The sequence below is a fragment of the Anomaloglossus baeobatrachus genome, chromosome 8 (assembly GCF_048569485.1).
Source record: "Anomaloglossus baeobatrachus isolate aAnoBae1 chromosome 8, aAnoBae1.hap1, whole genome shotgun sequence".
Taxonomy (NCBI): domain Eukaryota; kingdom Metazoa; phylum Chordata; class Amphibia; order Anura; family Aromobatidae; genus Anomaloglossus; species Anomaloglossus baeobatrachus.
In genome coordinates, this window is record NC_134360.1 from 136664156 (window position 1) to 136672403 (window position 8248).

The following is an 8248-nucleotide window of genomic DNA, read 5'->3' on the forward strand; positions in this document are numbered from 1 at the left end:
GGGGTCACGTCGTAAGTGACGCACATCCGGCATCGTTGGATATATCGTAGCGCGTGACAGCTACGAGCGAGTGTGAACGAGCAAAAATACTCACCTCATCGTTGCTCGTTGACACGTCGCTCATTTTCTAAAAATCGAATGTCCGGTTGTTCATTGTTCCCGAGGCAGCACATATCGCTCCATGTGACACCCCGGGAACAATGCAGCCACCAGCAATGCGGAAGGAAGGAGGTGGGCGGGATGTTTATATCCCGGTCATCTCCGCACCTCCGCTTCTATTGTCTGGCCGCTGTGTAACGTCGCTGTGACGCCGAAAGTCCCCACCCTTCAGGAAGTGGATGTTCGCCGCCCACAGCGAGGTCGTTTGGAAGGCAAGTACGTGTGACGGGGGTTACGACTTTGTGCAACACAAGCAACAAATTGCCCGTGCCGCACAAACGATGGGGTGCGTATGCGATCGCACGAGAAATTGATACGTGTAAAGCAGCCTTAAGGGTCCTCTTTAACTGCCGCTCCTGGAGGTTCCCCGTTCAAGGACAGGAAACCAACTGATGCGGGGAGAGATGCCACCCCTTTTTATCCTGTAGGTTTCCTGTCCTTGAAGGGCAGATCCCCTCTCTCATGGTGTGGTCATGGCTGCTGGGAAAATATGCATTTCCCTTTTTTAATTGAATTACTGAAAAAAAATTAACTTTTTGATGATATTCTAATTTATTGAGATGCACCTGTATATGAGCTATAGATTGGTGCTCATCATGCAGTATAGTACTCCTTATACTATTCAGATTTTAGGAGTCCAAAGTGTTGATTTAACCCAAGAACGCATAGCTAGGGCCTCGCAGACCTGCTAGGTTACTTGTTTTCACTTTTCAGCAAGATTACTTTAGTTAGAACTTTGAAACTCTAGGTATTCCTCAGGTATATAGTTGTTAGTAATTTCCAGTTGTTCATATATTTTTATGTTGTAGGCATTTCGGTAAAACTACTCTTTTTTGGGACTACCCCATATTCACATACCTAGGGCCTTTTAGGTCTGTACTTGGTTTACATGTGATCCTCAGTCTTTTTGTCTGTACTGTTGCTGGGGAAGACTTTGTCTTTGAATATTTGATTCCTACCATGATGGAGCAAAGCAACACGAAATGCTTGCCAAGGCAAATTACGGAAGCTATTAGCCGATGTGGTATACATTTTCAGGAACATCCAGAGCCAAGAGAAAAAAAAAAAGAAAGCACTGTAATATTTGTCCAGCAAAGAAGGAAAGGAAATCTGAGCGTTTCTGTACTACTTGTGGACAAAATAAAACATTCTTCCGAAAAAATATATGAAAATTGTTGGGGTAATCAGTAATGTTGAATAGGAAAGTTTTTGAAAAGACATATTGCTGCACCATGTTTACTACAACTTTTATATAAAAAAAAAACTTTGACAAAAAAATTGTTATATACATATAAAGAATTACATAGAATGCATCTATTGGCCGTTTTAAGCCGGTGTAATTATTTTTTTTGTTTTATGCACATATAATTATGTTTTGAAATATTCACATCTCAAATAAACTTTGAAAAGTATTTCTATTTGAGTTACTCCATGTTATTTGCACACAGGCCTAAAAGGCCCCAGGTATGTGAAAGCGTAGATTTCTATGGTTGCACGTTCTAGGGTTAAATAAAGGAATAATATTTATTGAAATAATGAATATTCAGATGTTTCTAACAACATACTCATATCAAATAATTTAACATAAGGAGTTAATAACACCGTGTACAGAATTATTAGGCAAGTTGTATTTTAGAGGATTTTTTTTATTATTGATCAACAACTATGCTCTCAATCAACCCAAAAGACTCAAATATCAAAGCTTAATATTTTTGGAAGTTGGAGTGGTTTTTTTTAGATTTGGCTATTTTAGTAGGATATCTGTTTTTGCAGGTAACTATTACTGTGCAGAATTATTAAGCAACTTAATAAAAACCAAATATATTCCCATCTCACTTGTTTATTTTCACCAGGTAAACCAATATAACTTCACAAAATTTAGAAATAAACATTTGACATGCAAAAACAAAACCCCAAAAAATTAGTGACCAATATATCCACCTTTTTTTTTTTTATGACGACACTCAACAGCCTACCACCCATAGATTGTCAGTTGCTTGACCTGTTTACGATCATCATTGCGTGCAGCAGCCACCACAGCCTCACAGACACTGCCCCGAGAGGTGTAGTGCTTTCCCTCCCTGTAGATCTTACATTTTATGAGGTGAATAAGGGGGCCATGTAATTATTTTTTCATCTTTTAGACCTTTACTGGCCAGCCACGCTGTGGAGTGGTTGGATGCATGTGATTGAGCATTGTCCTGCATAAAAATCATGTTTTTTTTGAACGATACCGACTCTTTCCTGTACCACTGATTGAAGAAGTTGTCTTCCAGAAACTGGCAGTAGGTCTGGGAGTTGAACTTCACTCCATCAACCAGAAAAGGTCCCACAAGTTCATCTTGATGATACCAGCCCATATCAGTACCCCACCTTCACTTTGCTGGCGTCTGAGTGTGGAGCTCTCTGCCCTTTACTGATCCAGCATCTGGCCCATCCAAGTGTCCCATCAAGAGTCACTCTCATTTCATTAGTCCATAAAACCTTTGAAAAATCAGTCATAAGATATTTCTTGGCCCAGTCTTGACATTTTATCTTATGTTTCTTGTTCAAAGGTGGTCGTATTTCAGCCTTCCTTACCGTGGCCATGTCCCTGAGTATGGCACACTTTGTGCTTTTTGATACTCCAGTAACGGTGCAGCTCTGAAATATGGCCAAACTGGTGGCAAATGGCATCGTGTCAGCTTCACGCTTGATTTTTCTCAATTCATGGGCAGTTATTTTGCATCTTTTTTGCCCAACACGCTTCTTGCGACCCTGTTGGCTATTTGCCACGAAACGCTTGATTGTTCAGTGATCGCGCTTCAAAAGTTTTCCAATTTCAAGACTGCTGCATACCTCTGCAAGACATCTCACAATTTTGATCTTTTCAGACCCCGTCAAATGTCTCTTCTGACCCATTTTGCCAAAGGAAAGGAAACTGTCTAATAATTAAGCACACCTTATATAGGGTGTTGATGTCATTACACCACACCCTCCTCATTACAGAAATGCACATCGCCTAATTTACTTAATGGGTACTTGGCTCTCAAACCTATACAGCTTGGAGTAGGACATGTATAAAAAGTATCATTTGATCAAAATACTCATTTGCCTAATAATTCTGCACACAGTGTAGCTCTAAAACGTTGCCAGACATTGCAGGTTTCTAATCTTCATCAGAAGAATCTCTTAAGTGTGTAAGGCATGAAGCAAGCATCTGGTCAATTATGAACAAGGGGATGGACATTTGTTTGGACATAGTGTCTTAAACAAAAAACAAAACAAAAAAAAACACCCCACGTGAACGTTTCCACATTTTAACGTGACGCCCACAAACTTAAATGTATGGTTTTAGTACTTTATGTATGCAATATACAAACACTGCAAGTTTATTGGGGTGTGTTTCTACTTGATTTTGACATCTAAAGGCTGATTTTTTTCACATTCTTCCTTGCAATATAGCTCTAGCTCAGTGAGATTGGATAGCTAGCATCTGTAAACAGTAATTTTCAATTCTTGCCACAGATTCTCGCTTTGATTGAGGTCTGCTCTGTGACTGGGACATTCACACACACACACACAAACGAGCTTTGCTCTAAACTGTTCATTGTAGCTATGGCATTATGCACAGCCAGAGTGCATGACACGTCCTACGTCATACACCCTAGCCTGTATTGAGGTCTTGCGCAGGCACACTACAATACTTTGATCTGCCCTTCTCAGGGCAAGTCAAAGTGCCCCTGAACGGGACTTTAATGCAGGCGAGGGTGTATGATGTACGATGCGTCATGCACGCCGGCTCCAGAAGAAGGACAAAGATGGTCGAAAGAGGAGGCGCCGGTCCTGGAGAACGGCGCCACCCATCTGACCGGTTTGCATCACACCAACCTCCTAGGTGAGTATTATAAAGTGTTTTTTATGTTCTACACAGCGGCCTAGGCTCTTATTTACAGCATATTAGAATGCTGTATACAAGTGCTTACTGGTGGTTGCCGCAGTTTATAGGCCCCAAATCTGGTCACAGGTTGCCTTCAAGTTTTGTCTTAAGCCTGTGAAATGCAGCTCAATGGGGTTGAGATCTGGTGATTGAGTAGGACATTGCAGAGCAGAACATTCAACTTCTTTGCCTTAAAAAAAAAACCAAAAACCCTGGGTTGTTTTCACAGTATGTTTTGCGTTTTTTTTTCTTTACATCTGTACGTTGAAGCACTGTCCAAGCAAGCTTGCTGCATTTGGTTTAATCTGAGCAGAAAGTATTACCCTGAACCAGTCAGAATTTATCCTGCTGCTTCGGTCTTCAGTCACATCATCAATAAACACTAGTGACCCAGAGCCACTGGAAGCAAAGCATGCCCAGCCATCACTTTGTCTCCACCATGTGTTACAGAGGATGTGGTGTGCTTTCGATCCAAGCCTTCGCCATATTGTCTTCTTTCCATCATTCTGGTACAGGTTGATTGTAGTTTCATCTGTCCAGAGAATTATTTTCCATAACTGGGTAGGTTTCTTTAGATTTTTGAGGGGGGGGGGGGTAGAGTCTAATCTGGTCTTTCTATTTTTATGGCTTATTAATTAATTATTATTAATGGTTTGTACCTTGTGGTGAACCCTCTGCATTTGCTCTCGGGAAGTCTTCCCTTTATGATAGACTTCGACACTGAAACACTTACTACCTGGAAAGTGTTCTTCACTTGGGTAGATATTGTGAAGGGTTGTTCTCCTGCATCGAACTTTCTTAATTTGCATATGAATTAAATTTCATTTTCTTGGGCAATGTGGCAGTAATAGGTACAGTGCTAAGTGTGGTTGTTAAAGGTGCCAAGTCCCCTAAAACACATGGTAGAGCCCTTTTAAAAAGCTTTAAAAATGCATTGGGGGGGGGGGGGAGGTGACTGACTCCCTTCAAGGTGCACATGGAAAACAAAAACTGGTAAAGTAAATAAGTAAATCCTTGTATTTCTTACTTGGTGTTTACTGTGGTTTACCACATCAGGAAGGAAAATATAAATACACAATATAATTCAGATCTAGAATATTTACATTAGTTTATTAAATCTTTACAATCAAGTCAAATACACAATTATATATACATGGGTATTATGTACACATTAAACTGGGCTCTTACAGTACATAGAGTATTGTGCCACTGTACTTTTTGCCAAACAAAATGCCTACAGATTATAAAATCTTAAGTGAAAACTTAAAAAATGAGCTTTAATAATCACGTGTAGAGTATTGCTTTACACAAATGCACGGACTTATCGAGCTTTAAGGGTTAAAGGATCGCATGTCTTATCAAAATTGGTAGTTCAGGTCCAAGATGAGAGTGCACATAAAGAAAATAAAAATATCCTATCCGCAAGAAGAAAATACAGATTATGCTAGAAGTGCAGACATCACAAAACTCCACTTTGAATGACTGGCAATTAAAAAAACCACAACGATGCTACGCCATCTACCCCATAAAGGGTACTGAAGAGTCATTAAAGGCACAGAGAGACTATCCAAAGACCCATGTAATGCAAGCAACTATGCAACTTAAGTTTAAAAGGAAACTTGTCACATCCGTTAATGCTATTAAAAGCTGGGTTTACACACAAACTTTCTAGCGATCCCACCAGCGATCCCAACCTGGCCGGGATCGCTACAAAGTCTCTGGTGAGCTGTCAAACAGGCAAACCTGGCCAACGACGCAACAGCGATCCGGACCTGCAGAACGAGCAAGCTGGTTGTTGGGGACGTGTCAAAGCAGCTATTTGAAGGGAAGTCGCTGTAAAGTCCCCTTTACACACTGAGACTTTCTAGCGATCATGCTGCACAGCGGGAAACAAAAGGACCTAAGAATGGTCCTGAACATTTGTAGCGATCACAACTTCACAGCAGGGGCCAGATCGCTGATGTGTTTCACACACTGCAATGTCGCTGGGGAGGTCGCTGTAACGTCACAAAACCGGTGACGTTACAGCGATGTCGTTTGCGTTGTTGCAGTGTGTAAAGCCACCTAAACAGTAGATATGGGGTTTACCTGCTGGTTAACTGCGTTCCAAAGCTGTGCGGCTGCTGCACTGAAAGATCAGCTATATTATGGAAATCAATGCAGAGACACAGCTTTAGTCACCACTCAATGACTGTGGGGTATAAACACCTTGACTGCCAGCCATCTCTGCACTGATTCACAGCAGAGATGGCTCAGTAGGTCAGTGCAAGGTGCATTTACAGCCGCCACTCACTGTGTACTGAGTGGTCATTTAACCCGCGCTACCTGTGTGTCTGACTGTAAGGCCGGAGTCACACTTGCGAGTGACTCGCGCATAATTCGCGCAAGTCTCGCATGACATCACCCGGCACGGCCCGACGATCTCCGGACAGGAGTGGATCAGCTGCATGTATTTCAATGCGCTGACCCGCTCCTGTTCGTAGAGTGGCAGGCCGCGCTGGGTGATGCAAGACTTGCACGAGTCACTCACAAGTGTGACTCCAGCCATAGCCCGAGGCTGCAAAGAGGAATAAAAGGTAATTTCCTCCCAGTAGCCAAGTTTTCAGTGTGGAGACCGCACTTCTTTACAACGCTATTGACCTACAGATTAAACTTCTATCTGCAGGATAGGAGTGTTTGGGACATGACAAGTTTCCTTTAACTCCATTGTAAGGGGTACTTCTCACATAGCGAGATCGCTGCTGAGTCACGGTTTTTGTGACGCACCAGTGACCTCATTAGCGATCTCGCCGTGTGTGACACTGAGCAGCGATCTGGCCCCTGCTGTGAAATCGCTGCTCTGGTTCATTTTTTGGATGTTGCTCTCCCGCTGTGAAGCGCACATCGCTGTGTTTGACAGCGAGAGAGCAACGATTTGAATGTGCAGGGAGCAGGCTTCTGGCAGCCTGTGGTAAGCTGTAACCAAGGAAAATATCGGGTAACCAAGTGAAGGGCTTTGCTTGGTTACCCGATATTTACCTTGGTTACTAGCGTATGCCGCTCTCAGGCTGCCAGTGCTGGCTCCCTGCACACGTAGCCGGAGTACACATCTGGTAAATAAGCAAAGGGGTTTGCTTCTTAACCCGATGTGTACTCTGACTAGGAGTGCAGGGAGCCAGCGCTAAGCGGTGTGCGCTGGTAACCAAGGTAAATATCGGGTAACCAAGCGAAGTGCTTTGCTTGGTTACCCGATATTTACCTTAGTTACCAAACGCAGCGTCGGTTCCACGCGTCGCTGGTGACTGGGGGCTGGTCACTCGTCGCTGGTGAGATCTGCCTGATTGACAGCTCACCAGCGACCATGTAGCGACGCACCAGCGATCCTGACCAGGTCAGATTGCTGGTGGGATCGCTGGAGCGTCGCTAAAGTGTGACGGTACCCCAAGAGACATCTGTCAGGATCTGATAAATTTATGATTCAGTTTAGCAGCGGTTCACGTCTCTATGTCTCCTTGTATTGCACTGCACATGCTCTTCTCAGATGAAGGGCAGCTGGCACCTCCATATCAGACCAATGTTAGATGCTTGAGACCACAGCAGGGTCAATACTCTGCCAACATGGAGCACTGGCTGCAATGAGCACCATAGCGGCACACTCCATCAGCTACTACTGGAACTAAGCTCCACTACAATGGACCTGGCAGACACAGATTATGTACAGGACCTTCACTGCAGGGCTTGTGGCTCCTTAGAGGAGGAGAATAATGGGGCTGTCTGAGGACAAAAGTTATTTGGATGTTTTGCAAATAGACACACATTGAACATATAAATATACTTTGTCAATAACAGTAATGTTCCTGAATTTAGACCCTCTCATCATCCTGGCAGTGTTGGCTCTCACTCACTCTCTGGTTAAATTCACACCATCGTATTTTCGCTTAGAGTGCGGACCATGAAGAAGCTGGCAGCACTCGGATCAATGTTATTTAATAGGGCAGTTCAGAATAGATGAATGCTTTTTCAAAATGAGCTGAACCTGTGTGTGAAAAAGAAAGCAGCACCATGCACTAGTGTCTTCCCTGTGACGGATGAGACTCGCTTATACAACTCGTGTGTGCAAAAAACCCCCCCCAAAAAAACAGATTCCAAACAGATCAATAGTATAGCATCCAATTTTTAAGGATACGTTGT